At 41.4% G+C, this 18,599-nt stretch overlaps 1 protein-coding gene across 14 annotated transcripts in view; it reads left to right on the forward strand.

Annotated features, from left to right (window-relative positions):
- The window catches only part of DLGAP2 (DLG associated protein 2), a 655,212-nt gene that overhangs the window by 468,680 nt on the left and 167,933 nt on the right, over positions 1-18,599 (forward strand). The gene's annotated exons all lie outside the window — the stretch shown is intronic.

An 18,599-nucleotide genomic window follows, 5' to 3' on the forward strand; every position in this document is an offset into this window, starting at 1 on the left:
GACACTAAACTGGGATAGGCTGGAGGGTAGGGATAGGATACAGAGGGACCTAGACAAATTAGAGGATTGGGCCAAAAGAAACCTAATGAGGTTCAACAAGGACAAGTGCAGAGTCCTGCACTTAGGGCGGAAGAATCCCATTCATTGTTACAGACTAGGGACCGAATGGCTAGGAAGCAGTTCTGAAGAAAAGGACCTAGGGGTTACAGTGGACGAGAAGCTGGATATGAGTCAACGGTGTGCCCTTGTTGCCAAGAAGGCTAACTGCATTTTGGGCGGTATAAGTAGGGGTATTGCCAGCAGATCGAGGGACGTGATCATTCCCCTCTATTCGACATTGGTGAGGCCTCATCTAGATTAATGTGTCCAGTTTTGGGCCCCACACTACAAGAAGGATGTGGAAAAATTGGAAAGAGTGCAGCGGAGCTCAACAAAAATGATTAGGGGGCTGGAGCACATGACTTATGAGGAGAGGCTGAGGGAACTGGGATTATTTAGTTTGCAGAAGAGAAGAATGAGGAGGGATTTGATAGCTGCTTTCAACTACCTGAAAGGGGGTTCCAAAGACGATGGATCTAGACTGTTCTCAGTGGTACCTGATGACAGAACAAGGAGTAATGGTCTCAAGTTGCAGTGGGGGAGGTTTAGGTTGGATATTAGGAAAACCTTTTTCACTAGGAGGGTGGTGAAGCACTGGAATGGGTTACCTAGGGAGGTGGTGGAATCTCCTTCCTTAGAGGTTTTTAAGGTCAGGCTTGACAAAGCCCTGGTTGGGATGATTTAGTTGGGGATTTGTCCTGCTTTGACCAGGGGGTCGGACTAGATGACCTCCTGAGTTCCCTTCCAACCCTGATATTCTATGATTCTATGATTCTAAGTTACTAGAGACTTCAGGATGTCCAGATGCTTGATTTTTCTCCCATCTGCTGCTAGATAGGTTGTATAATTGTTCTGTAGTAGTTTAGCTTTTTGTTTTATCTTCTTCAAATTCCATTCCAACACCAGCTCTGGAATGTTTCCTCCTTTCTTTACCAACTTCCCAAATTGGTAAAAGCTTCCCGATAGGCCCTTTTCAATAAGATCCAAAGGCTGAGCTTTTGCAACTCTTTTGCGTAGCTCACAGTTTATGAAGCACAAACCTCTTTCAGGATTAAGGTTGTGGATGAATACTTGTTCCAATAGTTCTTCATTCATTTTGGGTAATGAAACCAAACTTGAAAATGCCTCCTTTTTGAATCTGATAGCTTTTCACCAATGCTGGCAAAAGAATCTCCAGGGTTTGTGGTACTTGAGATTTCAGCATTGTACTCAGAACTCAAAAATCTGTCCTTAGATACAAACTTGTATGGTAACTCAGTGACTTTCAAGAGGCAAACAGGATATCTTTCTCAAATCTTCATACAGCTGTTGGAGTCTATTGGGGGAGAGGGATAGCTCAGTGGGTTGAGCATTGACCTGCTAAACCGAGGGTTGTGAGCTCAATCCTTGAGGGGGCCGTTTAGGGATCTTGGGCAAAAATCTGTCTGGGGATTGGACTTGCTTTGAATGGGGGGAGGGGTTGGACTAGATGACCTCCTTAGGTCCCTTCCAACCTTGATATTCTATTAGTGTCTTGCAGGAAGAATTAAGAAAGGGATGGCTAAAAAATGCCAATAAGAATACATTCTAACTCCTTGAATGCACTTGACAATGAAAGATAGTTGGTTTGTGGGGGGAGGGATAGCTCAGTGGTTTGAGCATTGGCCTGCTAAACCCAGGGTTGTAAATTCAATCCTTGAGGGGGCCACTTAGGGATCTGGGGCAAAATAAGTACTTGATCCTGCTAGTGAAGGCAGGGGGCTGGACTTGATGACCTTTCAAGGTCCCTTCCAGTTCTAGGAGATAGGATATCTCCATTAATTTCTACTTTTATACCTGAAGAAATGGCATTTTGCCTTTTAGAAAGTGTGTGTTATTGCATAGGTTACAGTTAGTAAGTAATCTGTTGAACTGTTCATTTTTCAGACTAACCAACCTGTTAAATTTAGATGTTATGTGAACATTGTATTCTTCTCCATTGCTTGTGGTTGAAATCATAGTTTACCAGCCAGTGCCTGCTCAATCATGCTGTTGGCAACTGTGGCATTCAGTAATAAGTTAGAGTAAATCTTACTTTGTTTTCTCTAAATTTTCCCTGTGGTTTTTCAGAATTCTTTGGAAAATTAGGGAGAGGTGGACATTGCAAAACAAATGATCAGGAACTGTGTTTAATCCAAGGTTCTCAGTATCAGAAATCTCTGACATCTAAAGTCATTACCATTTGGATGACAAATCAATCTATTCAAAGACATTGTTGGAGAAATTATATTATAAAGATGCTACTTTCTAACTATCCTCTTGAAGACTGATTCAATTCTGATCTCACACTTAAATTGAAGTTTAGTTGGGATTACTCCTGATTTACATCACAATAAATCAGAGCAAGCTGTGGAACATACAGTGCAGTCTTGATAGATAACACAAAAAGTAAAGACATCAAACCACCGATGTATGGGGAATGGCGTGATGACAAAACAAAAAGGACTATTGTGACTCATTGACTATTCCTGTGTTTCCCATGTTTTGCAGAATTCTGTGGGTAAAATCAGAAATGAGTGAATATTCTCATAAATTGCACTTGTCTTGGTGGGCGCCACTTGGCCCATGGTTCAGCAGTAATTTTAAAGTTGCATTAATTCTGTATAAGTTTTGCATGGCCTTTCGCGGCTCACCTGGGGTGAAATTTTCACCTGAGCAGAATGCCAGTAAAAGGCCTCCGTACCAAAGAAATTTCACATAAGCCCTCAACATCTGAAGTGGGATTTAAGTGGTGCATATGCTTTTTGCTGACCGTAACTCTGAGTCTGCCAAGCAGGGCTGTGTAGGAACTGGAATTTCTCTTCCACAGAAAATTTTGCAGTTCCAAATTAAAAAAAAAGAATTCAGAATCAGAACAAAAAGACAGAGATGCAGAATTTTTCAAGGGAGATATATCAAAAGAATCAGTTTCAGAAGAACTAATATGAAATTTTTCAAAAAGTTCCAGTCCCACCTCCCAGGGGCTTTTCAGTTTTCTGGGTCTGCAGCAGCCTGCTGGGCAGGCTGTTGAGGAGCCTGAGAGCTGGGGCTCCCAGGGCTTTCTGAGTTCTCAGCAGCCTGCCTATCGAGCCACTTGGAAGCCTGGAAGCCCTGAGATCCCCAGCTCTGTGGCAGTCCACCAGGTGAGCTAGTGAGGAGCCTGGAAGGCCACGGAGCTTGATCTACCTGGTAGCCAGCAAGGCATGCTGCTGAGGAGGCAGGAAACAAAGCATGCGTCTGTTGGAAACATGGCTGTTTTTTGTCAAAATCAAAACATTCCCAGTGGAATGTTTCAATTTCGATTAAAAACGGTTTGTTAGAAAATTGCCAACAGCTCTGTTGCCAAACATGGAACACAATGTGTGATAAAGACCCAAAATGAGGGACACAAAAAATTACTCATGCAGGAATCTGAAAACGATGTGGGATTCTTTCCTACGGTGAAAATAACTTTTTCTGTCATCTCAGTTTCATGATACTTTATTTTGGATGTAAATAAATACTTTTCAACAAGAAAAACCAAGAGGACACAGGAATTAAGATAACTTTGGAACTAAAATGAGTAACATTCTTTAAAAAGAAGTACACTTGAGAGATAAGGTGGTGACTCTCTGCAGAGGGGTATATTTCTCTCCTCGTAATTTGCTGGCTTCCATCTCTTTTGCCTATCGCCATGCTTTTCTTTTCTTTGGCAACGGTTGAATATAGCTGAAGTGCAGGAGACTTTATCTTTTGCTTCCCAGTCATTTGTGAAACTTTTCCTTCTAGATAAAGTCTGGTGAACTCCTGACTGTATATAATGTTAAGTTAAGGAATTATTTTTTCAGTTGTAATGGCTCCATGTCTAGTTGGCAGCCGGTTTCAAGCAGAGTGCCCCAAGGGTCGGTCCTGGGGCCAGTTTTGTTTAATATCTTTATTAATGATCTGGAGGATGGTGTGGACTGCACTCTCAGCAAGTTGGCAGATGACACTAAACTAGGAGGCGTAGTAGATACTCTAGAGGGTAGGGATCGGATACAGAGGGACCTAGACAAATTAGAGGATTGGGCCAAAAAAAACCTGATGAGGTTCAACAAGGACAAGTGCAGAGTCCTGCACTTAGGACGGAAGAATCCCATGCACTGCTACAGACTAGGGACCGAATGGCTAGGTAGCAGTTCTGCAGAAAAGGACCTAGGGGTCACAGTGGACGAGAAGCTGGATATGAGTCAACAGTGTGCCCTTGTTGCCAAGAAGGCTAACGGCATTTTGGGCTGTATAAGTAGGGGCATTGCCAGCAGATCGAGGAATGTGATCATTCCCCTTTATTCGACATTGGTGAGGCCTCATCTGGAATACTGTGTCCAGTTTTGGGCCCCACACTACAAGAAGGATGTGGAAAAATTGGAAAGAGTCCAGCGGAGGGCAACAAAAATTATTAGGGGTCTGGAGCACATGACTTATGAGGAGAGTCTGAGGGAACTGGGATTGTTTAGTCTCCAGAAGAGAAGAATGAGGGGGGATTTGACAGCAGCCTTCAACTACCTGAAGGGGGGGTCCAAAGAGGATGGAGCTCGGCTGTTCTCAGTGGTGGCAGATGACAGAACAAGGAGCAATTTTCTCAAGTTGCAGTGGGGGAGGTCCAGGTTGGATATTAGGAAACACTATTTCACTACGAGGGTGGTGAAGCACTAGAATGCGTTACCTAGGGAGGTGGTGGAGTCTCCTTCCTTGGAGGTTTTTAAGGCCCGGCTTGACAAAGCCCTGGCTGGGATGATTTAGTTGGGAATTGGTCCTGCTTTGAGCAGGGGGTTGGACTAGATGACCTCTTGAGGTCCTTTCCAACCCTGATATTCTATGATTCTATTATTCTAATTTTGTTTGTCATTTTATTAATTAATTGTTGTTGTTGTAAAGTGCTCTGGGGGTGCTTGACATTAAGGCTGCAATATAAAGGAAAATAAAATGAAAATTTCATCTGGACCATAGTTATTACAGGATGATGTATCTTTGATTTACAAAATAAATTAATCCATTACTTGGTATCTTTTCAATTAAACATTTTCTTCCTTGAAAATCTGAAACATAATTATTTGAGGGCTGCAGAGGCAGCAGTAATTCTGATGTTGGGCTTGTCAAGTTATTGTGAACATTCTGCTAAGGCAGTGATTTTTCTGCATTGTCAGTCATCTATTCTTGCTCTACATTAGTCTGGGACGCTGCTCGAAATGACATTGTCAAAAGCCTCTTAAATTGCAGTACATCTTAAATAGCTCCAGTGCATCAGTATGTTGAAGGAAACAGGTCAGAATGAAGAATCTGTTCCATTCTTTCAAAAGAATGATATTCAGACGTTGTAAGCTAATTCTATATTACAGGGGAACTCATATGAAGGAAGGTGTAAAATTGGAATTATAGCCAAGGGCAAATCCCAAAGGAAATTAATTTGGACTAAAGGTTGCAGAAGTGGTCAATTAGGTTGGCTTATGTCATTAATCTGCCAACATGATATTTTAAAATATAGATTCTGGCAGTTCTCTGAATTATTGTGTATAATTATTGTACCTGTTAGACCCATGCAGAAAATGTAAAAGTACTGTTCTGATATTGCATTAAATCTTACATTTGCTTGAAAAGAAACTAACTACTTTGCATAACATACTGTCATGGAGTAGAAAGAATGGTCTGTTGTTAAGGTCTGTGGTCTAAGAGTCAGAAGTTACAGTTCTAAGTAGATTTCTTACGTGATCTTTGGCATGTCACTTAGTTTCCTTATCTTAAAAATATGGATAAAAAATCCCCAAGGCTAAATTCATTAACATGTATCATATGCTTTGAAACCCTTCATCTAGGAGGTGCTCTAAAAATACAGAAGTATTATTATTAAATATTTGGTAACATTTCTAACTAACCTCGCTAACATACCATATAGATGTTGCTCCGTAGTTCAGAGTTCATGACTTCAGTGGAGCGATTCCAATTTATATCAGCTGCAGATTATGCCCAGAACACTTTACAAAATGACAGCTTCATTTAGTATCATACATTTTTCTATACCATAGTATGCTTTTTGTCAGGGTTACAAGAACATTCATAATCTTTATGACCCCAGATAGCTCAATATTAAGTAAGGTTCCATGAATTTTGGCTCTTTATATATCCAGCACAGTGGAATATAGGAGAGCAACTTATATTTTAAAATAGTTTTAAGCTATTAGTTACCATAATCATTATTATTATACATAAAGGACAGTGTCCTCAAAATAATGTGACCCCAGTACACTTTTTTTATTTTATTCTAAGTACATTTTTAACATTTACATTTTTTACTGTGACAAAGCCATGACTATTTCTTAGTTCTCATCATGATAAGCAACCAGCCTTGCCCACGTGTTACCAAGGCTATGAAGGGGAGGAATTGGCAGCTAACCAACTTACTGAAAACTGAATGGATACTAAGACAAGTTTAATGTATTGCATAGAATAAAATTCTGATACCTTTTCCTGTTGCAAAGATTTTAACAAGAATAAGTAGTGGTATGACATTAATCTACTCTCCAGTCAGTTACTATAATAAGAATGTTAAAAGTACAAATATAAAGCATAGTATTTACTGTTTTAAGATTAGACTGATGGATGGTATGATTTTAGTGTAATTCTTGAAAGCTTGCCTTTACCATTTTTCTTTTTTAGTTAGTCCAGTAAATGCTGCCCGACTGATCTTTCTCCAGTGTAAATCAGAGGAGAATCAGGTCTATTGTAGACAATACATTTTAAAAATTGGGTTTTTCCCCTCTTACCTAACATGGTCATGAGTCCTGTGTCCAGAAATTTTGGAAAATTCTATAATTTTGTAGTTGTCCTTGATGTCCCAGAGTTGAGATATGTCTATTAAAAATCAGATATTTTTCTGGGTTTCTAATATTGGAGTTTGTGCGCTGCTGGTACACTATGGAGACAGCCAGTTCCTGGCTTGGTGGCTAGTACTTTGTCACTGTGCAGATGCAGGAAATTTGCTGCTTATCCTATCCTGTGGGAGCAGATAACCTGCCCTGTGACTCAGGACCAGACTACTGTGTTGAAATCTGTATGGGAGGAAGTATTTCAGCATGAGGATGAAATTCATGCCTGTGCTGTGGGTCAGTACAAAGCGAATGCACTCTTTAAGTTCCACTTGAGCGTTATGGCTTTGTGCTGACCCTTAGTATAGGGATTAATTTGCTATGTATATGTATGTGAGCAAGTACAGTAGCCTGTGTGTGGAGTAAAAATGCAAAGAGCAACTTACTCTGGTAATAATTACCATTTATTTCTAGTGGTAATTTTCCTTCTCTACCTGATAGGCCCAATTCTGGTTTTACATCAATTTAATTCTCTTTCCTTAATTGGATTTGCTCCTGATTGACACTGGAGTAAATGAGATCAGAGGCAGGTCATGTATGTTCAGAAGAAGGGTAGACAGGAGGAGTTAAGACAAAATAAAAAAAAAAGGATTACTACTTTGTATGGGTACACAGAACAGAGAGATGCTGTACTGCAGATGGAAAAATACTAGTTGCCAGGATTTAATTTTTAAATGCATCTTTTAGTTTAGTTTCATCAGCATTAGAACTTGTACTTCAGATGTTCATCCTTGAACTATAATATTATCTCCTTGTTTTGTTTCCCGTTTTCCGTACTTACCCACAGTGCTGGGTATTTGTATTCTAGCACCACATTTGCTTGTCCAAGTAACTTTGTCAGTTTTGCTTTTGAGGCACTGCCCAACATGGAAATATGAGAAAATAAATTGAAAGTCAAAAAAATTATCTTTATCCCAATGACGTGCATAATTAATTGACAGCTGTTAAGTTAACAGTGTTGTTACCCGGGGTTCTTTCAACCCAAAGCTCTGGATAACTTTTGTTCTGTGCGAGGATATGTCAGGAAATAAATCAGGGGAGACACTGCCGTCCGACCGATAGATGGCTGGCACAAACAGGACAACACAGGAGTGCTTTCACTTAAAGCTAAACTTTACTTAGTCTCAAGCACTTACACATGTCTGCAACAGATTAGTAAAACACCCCCAACCGAAGTTGAGTGAGGCTCTCGAGTGACACAGCGGCAGCCCATCTGCCAGTGAGGAACACAAGATGCATCCAGAGGGAGAGACCAGTCCTGAAGAGTCCCCCCATCTCAAGCTTTTCCCCCTTATTTGTACATTAGTAATAGAATGACATGTCCCTTAAAGAAAACTTGTCAAGCAAGCAGTTCCAATGGGCAAGCAAGAGGCTCCTTCTGATTATTGATTAACCAGTTGTGGGTTTTTCCGGAGTCTGCAGCCTTGAGACCTCAATAGACATTCCTGGGGCATATCCTGCTCTTTTAAAATGCATGTATCAGCAACTTCAACCCAATTCTTATCAGGAAGGACACAGGGTCAAGCTGCCCTTTCTGTGGCACCCCTAAGCCCCCTCCCCTCCTGCCTTGGTCAAGCTGTATGGCCACTTTACAGCCTGCTGACTAGGTTGCTTTTTTAACAATAAGCCATAGTGGTTTTAGGCACTTTACTGGTTTGCCAAAATCTCCCCGTACAGTGTTGCACTTTCAGCTTCCAAATATTGTGGGTCAGGGAAAAGATTCATGACGGGTGTCAGGCTCAGTGGAGGACTTAAGATCACCTTCAAATGTACCATTAATGATAAGGGAACAGATTGTGATACTCTTACTCATAATGAGACTCAATGATTGAGTAGTTCTGCAGAAAGAGTCCTTTTGCCTTCACTGGAACCACTTTTGGTTAGGATAAGCTACTTAGTGTGAGCCAGGTCATTTCAATCTGGCTCTGAGCATATGTGAAGGTTACGGGGCTCCAAACTTCTGATTTAGGCCACAACTACCCGGGTATGGAAATGAAGCATCGCTTTGGTGAGAATATGCTTTGGCATTGTGCTACATCAGCTATTTACAAATTTTCACAGCCACTTTTTACTTATTATGAAGTATTGAAAAAAAACAGGCTTTTTTGAATGCAAAGTTGAAAGATCCATTTTGGAACTTGGGACTGTGTACATCTGATTTGAGTGCATTTAGGGTGGAGTAAGCACAAGAGACTTAAGCAGTTCAATGTACTTGTTGTGCTGGCCTTTCTGCAACAAGACAGGGTAAATGTTACCCATGCTGTATGACTGGCAGGGGAGGATGGAGCCCAGGGGAGTAGATCCAGCTTGTTCCTCAAATTCCAGAGGGAGTCAGATTAATTCAGAGTTTGACAAACTTTAAGTGCCTTGTGCAAGGCTCTCATTTGGACCTTCCCCACCATAACCAAACTAATGGTAGATGGGAAACCATGTAGATGAGTATTGTAAGCAGTGCCTTCTCTAGCAATTAATAGAGAAAAGCAGAAGACTAGGAACTTTGCCTGGCATAGTTAACTTAAAACACTACAGTGATGGGCACCATTGAAAACCCCATGAAAGTCAGGTGGGTAAAGAGGGGAACAATTTGTCAAGCTCCCTCTGAAATGAGGGCTATATCGCCATCAGACCTTTTCTGGTGTTTTATCTGTCACAATATGAGCTTCTTAGAAGAATCACTTTTGTATTTGTGATGACAGTGAAGGTCTAAGAATGGAAAGCAGCTGTGTTAGCTCAAGTATGTTGCCTGTTGCTATGGGAACTGTAGAATGTTTTATATAAGAACTTAATCTAGAATTTATATGGCATCTTATGCTAACATACTAATAATCCTTCCTGCAGTTTTAGATTTTTATTTTTATTTTTTTACTGGGAATATGGAGCAATAATTCTACAAGAGGAAATAATATACTATTCCCTGGGAAACATCCCTCATAAAGATAGACTTAGCAATTTTCAGTACAATGGGGAGATAGCATCCTTACTTAAGTTAGACATTATTGATGTTTTAAAATACATAAAGGTATAGAAAAATGTGATTTCTGAAGCCTGAGCTTTGGAACAAGGCTACCAAACATTATGTGTTCAGAACATTGCAATCATGAAATAGACTTCACCTCACCCTTCTCTTCTGCACAGCCTCTTTACCACTACATTATTATTTGTGGCGGTAACAACAAATAACAGCAAAATATCAGCTTTCATCCTAAGAATTTCTTTTAAAAACTGAATTGTACCCCCTTGTCACGGAGTGTGGGGGGACACAAGGCCCTGCACCCCCGGCTTCCTGCGATTCACTGTGACTCTCAGCCAGCCAGTAAAGCAGAAGGTTTATTTAGACGACAGGAATACAGTCCAAGACAGGTCTTGCAGGCACAGACAACAGGACCCCCCTCGGTTAGGTCCATCTTGAGCTCCCAGGGCGCCCCAGCCCCCTTGGGAGGTCAGAGCCCCGTCTGCCTCCCAGCCAGCACCCCAGCCAGCTCCTGAAAACCTGCCTTCAGCGACCCCTCCCACAGCCTTTATTCAGTTTCCCGGGCAAAGGTGTCACCTGGCCTCTAACCCCTTCCTGGGTTCTCATGTTACATGCTCAGGTATTCTCCGTCGTTCAGTCTCCCATCCCCCAATGCAGACTATCCTAGCCACACTCCCCTGTCAGCATTCAAAGACCACAGTAAGAACAGTCCCAGTTCGTCACACCCCTATACTCAAGATTCACTTGTCATCCACTTTTATGTAGAAAGGCAATGTTGTTTATCAATATTAGTTAACAATAAAATATTAGAAACCCCGAGGAATTTTCGTCAGAGCCCAATTTCAAATACTTTCTATTAAAAAAAATTATTAAATTGAACTAAACTATATAAAAAGTCCAAATTGCGTGAAATCTAACACTATATGAAATTTCACACCAACACATCTATAATAATTTTTTGTCTCTGCAAAATTTCAGTTACAAATTGGTACCATGCATGCTATACCATAGTAGCTGTTATAACTGTTCATGTCTTATTTAGTACCAAGTACTATAGTTTTCTCAAGCACAAACTATTTATTTTCATGTTTGAAACTGTTTTGTGTTGTCTTTTTTTAAACTGGAATACACACATTTGATATGCTTGAGTTGGAAATGCCTGTTTCCCCCCTGGACACTGTTTTATGAAGTTGTGCACCCGGTAAGCAACTGAGGTTTATCTACCTGTATGCAAGAAACTGGAAATAAATTGATTTGAGGATGCCTTGGGTGGAAAAACTGCATTTATATTAAGTGCTGATCCATGTAAAAAAATACAAGAGGAAAGCAATTAATAATTAATGCAGCTCTATATTCATAAATAAAATTAATGTAAAAATGTTCCAAACAGTATTTCTCCCTTAAGCAGGATAATACTTTTCATTCATCTAATAGCATGGAATAGTCACTTTGAACAGTATAGGCAACTTTTTTAAGTGAGGGAACTTTCTCCTACTTTACATTATTTTAAGTATGGAATGGCCTCATGTTTTCATTAAAATAAACAAAACATCCTATTTCAAAGCATTATTAAAATAAGCAGCTTTTGGAGAACCAAAGATCCAACACTACATATGGATTGTGATAGGTGAGATTTCAGATTTCTTTTTAAATAATGCCCAGATGTCATAGTAATCCGTTACTTTTCATATACCTGTAGTTAGGGTGACCAGAGGTCCCGATTTTATAGGAACAGTCCTGATATTCAGGGCTTTGTCTTAAATAGGTGCCTATTATCCTGCACCCCTTGTCCTGATTTTTCATATTTGCTATCTGGTCACACTACTTGTAGTCGAAAAAAGCAAAGTAATTTTGTCTTGGTTTATTATAAAATAACATTTGTCACAGATCCACAGGATCTGTGCTACACCTCCAGCTTTTGAACAGTCTCTAGAAGAAATCCCTTCTGTGTGCCAGACCCAAGGGATCTCACTCTTCCTTCAGGGTAGGCCACTCAAACTCACAGCCTCCCAGATTCACCCTCTGGGACTGCAGCACTTTTATTTCAGCACTCCTGGTAGACTCTTGTACACTCTTCAGGGACTAATGCTTCTCAGCAAGTGTTTGCAGGTACCTCAAACTGTGCTTTCAAAACAGTGGGATTTATTAGTCAACTGGAACACAGCATAGGAAGTCCTTAGGTTTGCATAGTCCATTCTGGCCAAACCACAATTCACCAGCCAAGCTGCAATGAACTCTGTTTTCAGGCTCTGTCGCTCTCTGATTTTCCTTCCTTCCTTCAATTAGTTCCCAGGTGACAGCCCAAGCTTCCTCCAGACCTCAAAGGCCACACTTATTTCCCAACTGCATATCTCTGTCCTTTGTTCTTGAGTTCTCTGCTCATATTCCTGCTGAGAGTGTCAATCCATGAGTCATTGGAGCTTGCAGTGTGTCTCCAGACCCCTTGTTGGACTGGGTCAGTTAGTATAGGGGGAAACTGACGCACACATAGGCATCATAAACATATTACAGAAAATTCCCACTTTGTTGCAATGTGTGATCATCATTTCTTCCAAATGATATTCTCATATCCTGTTTCACCTTAGCCATCAATAACAAAGGTATCATTTTTAGCCCTTTGGCCTTTTATCTGCATTTTGTCTCTTCAATTTCTTCTGCCTCTAACATTAACTTCCACTTTTACAGTTATTCAACTGAATATGGATCTTCCAACACTTTTAATGACTCTTATCTGCCTGTCTTGATCAAGTGAACTTGTGGGTTCATCTGAGCTTCCTTCATCTCCAATCACTTTGGGAGAATGCTTCTCTGGGGCAAGAAAATCATAGAATCATAGAATATCAGGGTTGGAAGGGACCTCATCTTGTCCAATCCCCTACTCAAAGCAGGATCAATCTCCAACTAAATCATCCCAGCCAGAGTTTTGTCAAGCCTGACCTTAAAAACCTCTATTAAAGGAGATTCCACCACCTCCCTAGGTAACCCATTCCAGTGCTTTACCACCCTCCTAGTGGAAAAGTTTTTCTTAATATCCAACCTAACCTCCCCTACTGCAACTTGAGACCATTACTCCTTGTTCTGTTATCTGGTACCACTGAGAACAGTCTAGATCCATCCTCTTTGGAACCCCCTTTCAGGTAGTTGAAAGCAGCTATCCGCCCCCCTCCCTCATTCTTCTCTTCTGCAAACTAAATAATCCCAGTTCCCTCAGCCTCTCCTCATAAGTCATGTGCTCCAGCCCCCTAATCATTTTTGTTGAGCTCCGCTGCACTCTTTCCAATTTTTCCATATCCTCCTTGGAGTGTGGGGCCCAAAACTGGACACAGTACTCCAGATGAGGCCTCACCAATGCCGAATAGAGGGGAATGATCACGTCCCTCAGTCTGCTGGCAGTGCTCCTACTTATACAGCCCAAAATGCAGTTAGCCTTCTTGGCAACAAGGGCACACTGTTGACTCATATCCAACTTCTCGTCCACTGTAATCCCTAGGTCCTTTTCTGCAGAACTGCTGCCTAGCCTTTCGGTCTCTAGTCTGTAGTAGTGTATGGGATTTTTCCGTCCTAAGTGCTGGACTCTGCACTTGTCCTTGTTGAACCTCATCAGGTTTCTTTTGGCCCAATCCTCTAATTTGTCTAGGTCCCTCTGTATCCGATCCCTACCCTCTAGAGTATCTACCACGCCTCCTAGTTTAGTGTCATCTGCAAACTTGCTGAGAGTGCAGTCCACACCATCCTCCAGATCATTAATGAAGATATTGAACAAAATCAGCCCCAGGACTGACCTTTGGGGCACTCCGCTTGATACCGGCTGCCAACTAGACATGGAGCCATTGATCACTACCTGTTGAGCCTGATGATCTAGCCAGCTTTCTATCCACCTTATAGTCCATTCATCCAGCCCATACTTCTTTAACTTGCTGACAAGAATACTGTGGGCGACTGTATCAAAAGCTTTGCTAAAGTCAAGGAATAACACAACTACTGCTTTCCCCTCATCCACAGAGAAGCATCCTCAGCCACAGCTCTGTACCTTCTGTCTCCCTTCTTGACTCAGATGTTCAGTTTCCCTCTACTTTCCTTATGCCACTTTGACCCCTCAGCTCTTCCTTTCCTACATCTGTCTATGATTCTATCATTCCCTCTGTATGGCCTGCTCCCAGGTCCATTTAAATCAATGGAAAGGCTCCCATCAACTTCAATGGACCTTTGGTTCAGTCCTCATATTATTGACAATGCCTGAACCTGGGCTGAAATCCTCATCCATGCCTCAGTTTGCTTTCACCTTGGCCACTGCAACTGCCTTCTCTAGAATCTTATTATTATTGAGCTTTCCAGACTCCAGCCAGCGCAGAAGTCTGGGGGACAAATCCTGATCTGGTGTAAACTATCATAGCTCCATTGACGTTAACAGAGCTATGCCCATTTACATCCACGGAGGAGCTATGACTCCAGTCAGTGGAGTTCAGACAGTTTACATCATCTGAGAATCTGACCCCTGTTGTTTGTTTTCTGACCTGAACAAAGAAGATTAACTGTGTCATCCCTGCTCCCCAAGCACTGGCTCATGGGGATGCATTTCATGATCCAGTTCAAAACTGACTGTTTCTTTTCAAATTTCTCTGAACTTACTTCACTAGACTATGTTCCGTCACATGATCTTGCTACTTTTGTTAAGGAAGACTTTCCTTCTGTTATCAGCAATAGTTTTCCATCAATTGTCTCTGTTTTCAAATCTGATCGGAAACTTTTCTCCTTTGTCTCATATTTTTTTAAATTTCTCTCTGCTCTTAGTATCCATTAACCTGATAAAGGGTTACAATCTTACTATGAGAGAAAATAAAGTTATTGGGTGAAATCATGACCCCATTCAAGTCAGTGGCAAAACTTCAGTAACCACTGCAAAGAGTTAGATTGTAGTGGGGCTGTATTAATTGACTATTGCACATATTTTCTATGTTAATGAACATTATGCTTTGAATAAAAGTTGAATTATTCAGTCTCTACAAAGTATAAAAAATTGATGTAAAATATGTTTGTTTTGTTGTTTAAGTTCTTAGCTTTTATTGGTTGACTTTTTTGAACTCTCAGTACATCATATTTTGCAATCCTCAGTCTTTAAAATAACACATATAGCACCTGAGTGTAGTATGATATGAAGCAGAGTGAAATGAGAATGCATTGAGATAATAATGTGAATTATTAAAACTGCAGGGTCTAAGGTCTAATCCATCTTTCCTTCCTCCAGTGAGCTTCCACTGGGAGTGTTGGATGCACAAGGAGTACTGGATTGGATTTTAGCATAGTTGTGTAGAGCAAGATGCAGACCATAGGCCCTTCAGGATTGGAACTGAGTGTACTGGATGTGTACATTTTGGATAGATAGATGCTGTAAGATCCAGAGGGGAGATATGTCTTTGAGTACATTTTGGTATTGTAAGGACATTGGATGGGATAGTAAAACAGGAACTTTCACTCTATGCATCCGAAGAAGTGAGGTTTTTACTCACGAAAGCTTATGCCCAAATAAATCTGTTAGTCTTTAAGGTGCCACCAGACTCCTTGTTGTTTTTACAGGAACTGAGGTTGGTCTAACTGTTAATATCACCATAACTGTTGATTTCTTTGACTATAGAATATTTACAGTTGATCACACTTAGGCTGTTCTTCACTATGTTCAGGGAGGTAATATGTAGAAAAAAGGGACAAGCTATGCTAAAACCATGAAAGGGGAAAGCAGTAACAATACAGCATATTTCCCCCACCTTCACAACCCATGCATGCCGAGTGACCAGTGTTTCTGTCCAAACTCTACCCCGCCATATACATCATATAAAATATACAAGATATCTACCATATACACATGAGCTTTATGTATCAGCAAGGCTGATGGGGGGTGGAGGAAGGGGGCAATTGTACTGGGCCCCTGAGCTCAGTGCTTCCCAAAACATCTGCAAGCGGGGTGAAATGGGAGGGTGGAAGCCCCAGCAAATATGATGTACTGAGCCCCAAATTTCTCTTGACAGGCCTGTGTATCAGCCTCATTGCTTTTGGGGTTGTGGTTCTGGATCTAATATGTTGCAAAGGTTTCCTCTTCAGCTAGGAAGGTGGTTTATTTAGTTTTTAAACTGACTTACTCTTTAAAATAGTGCATTTAAAATTATAGGAAGGACAAAAGTATTTATAAACTCGTCTAAGTAATTAGTTTGAAAGTTTTACCTCATATTCCGTAAGCTTCATCCATCTTTCTCTATTATGCAATTTCATATGAGCTATCAGTGGAATCTTGACATACTGTAATGGGGTAAAACTTTTATTTATTAAACACCCAATTCTTCATTCATGTGCACCCAAAGCTTTCATTGATTCAAATGGAAGTTTAGCTATGCAAGGAATTAAAGATTATACCCATTGTCAAGGCTGGATCCCCACTTTGAACTTTAGGGTACAAATGTAGGGGCCTGCATGAAAACTTCTAAGCTTAACTACCAGCTTAGCTCTGGTTCCGCTGCCACCATTTCAATTTTTCCCTTTCTGAGAAGCCTTGAAAAAAACCTTCACCAATTCCCTGGTGAATACAGATCCAAACCCCTTGGATTTTAAAACAAGGAGAAATTAACCATCCCCCCTCCTTCCTCCCACCAACTCTTGGTGAACACAGATCCAATCCCCTTGGATCTAAAACAAGGAGAAATTAACCATTCCCCTCCTTCCTCCCACCAACTCCTGGTGAACACAGATCCAATCCCCTTGGATCTAAAACAAGGAGAAATTAACCATTCCCCTCCTTCCTCCCACCAACTCCTGGTGAATCAAGATCCAAACCCCTTGGATCTTAAAACAAGGAAAAATCAATCAGGTTCTTAAAAAGAAGGTTTTTAATTAAAGAAAAAGGTAAAAATCATCTCTGTAAAATCAGTATGGAAATTAACCTTACAGGGTAATCAAACTTAAAGAGCTCAGAGGACTCCCCTCCAGTCTTAGGTTCAAAGTACAGCAAACAAAGATAAACACTCTAGTAAAAGGTACATTTACAAGTTGAGAAAACAAAGGAAAACTAACATGCCTTGCCTGGCTATTTACTTACAAGTTTGAAATAGGAGAGACTTGTTTAGAAAGATGTGGAGAACCTGGATTGATGTCTGGTCCCTCTCAGTCCCGAGAACGAACACCCTCCCAAACAAAGAACACAAACAACAACCTTCCCCCCCCCAAGATTTGAAAGTATCTTGTCCCCTTATTGGTCCTTTAGGTCAGATGCCAGCCAGGTTACCTGAGCTTCTTAACCCTTTACAGGGAAAAGGATTTTGGAGTCTCTGGCCAGGAGGGATTTTATAGTACTGTACACAGGACAGCTGTTACCCTTCCCTTTATAGTTATGACACCCATTATAAGGAATAATGTGACTATAACTTTATCTGTCATTTTAGGCATTTAAACTTAGACCTTATGATGTATTAGAAGATTGCCAATTGAGTGAACTGAATTTAATCTTTGAGTTCTAGTGGGGAATAAGCCAAGTGATTCGCCACCAGCTATTCTGTAGTAACGTTGGTACTACACCAAGTTTAGTTGGAAGAGGTATCACTTGTGTACATTGCCAGTAAAGAACAATAATATCCGGTACTAATAGTGAGGAACAGAACCATAAATAAAACAAGGCTATGGAGATGAAGTGGTGCAAGGAGGCAGTTGTGGCTCTTCAATTCAGAGCCATATGGCCTTGGTGCAAGTCAGAGTTGAACAGGAGCAGCACTAATTTACACCATTAAGATAAGTGGAGGGCCAGTGGAGCAGAGGTCAAAGCTGGACATCTGGTCGGGACTGGGAAAAGGTGGTCCTTGAATTCAGATCCAGGAACAAGCCAGGATCAGAACCGAAATCAGAGTACATAGTCAAGCCAGAATCAGTACCGTAGCCGGAGTCCAGGTGAAACCAGGGGTTGAAGCTGGGTGGTCAGAGTCCAGGGACAAGCCAAATCAGTATCGTAGCTGGGGTCCAGATACAGGCCAAAGGTTGATGCTGGACAGTCAGAGTCTGAGGGTCCGGGGAGAGTGAGGAAGCAGAAGCAAGCCTGGAGCGGGTCAGTAACAGGGCTGGAGCTATGGTAGGGTAGGGCAAGGACAAGACTGGAATAGGGCTCAGGCAAGGGTGAGCAGGAACAGGAAGAGGGTCAAGAGCAGTCTATGAGTCTCAAGAATCTGATACACTGTAAGGTACCAAGAGAGTTCCTGGCAGGCTATTGCATAGCCTGATCTGCAGCTCTGGCATAGTGGGGGAAATACCTTAGCCTGTGGATCATCTGACCTAAGCTCTGCCCCTGGATAGACTGCTGCCACATGCCTGAAGAATGAGTCACTGCAGGCTCTGCGGGAAGAGTAAGTTAGTACAGTTGACTTGGGGCCACATACCTGATTGGTGACTCACTACAGCTCTGTTGAAGACCAGTTATTAAGTGTCAGGGGGAATGGGTGGATGCAAGCCTGCCCACATCTAAACCCCCTCCCTCCAGCCTAAGGGTATGTCTTCACTACCCGCCGTATCGGCGGGTAGCAATCGATTTATCTGGGATCGATATATCGCGTCTCGTTAAGACGCGATATATCGATCCCCGAACACGATCACCGTCGACTCCGGAACTCCACCAGAGCGAG

This window comes from Chrysemys picta, chromosome 3 (genome assembly GCF_011386835.1).
Source record: "Chrysemys picta bellii isolate R12L10 chromosome 3, ASM1138683v2, whole genome shotgun sequence".
Lineage (NCBI taxonomy): Eukaryota > Metazoa > Chordata > Testudines > Emydidae > Chrysemys > Chrysemys picta.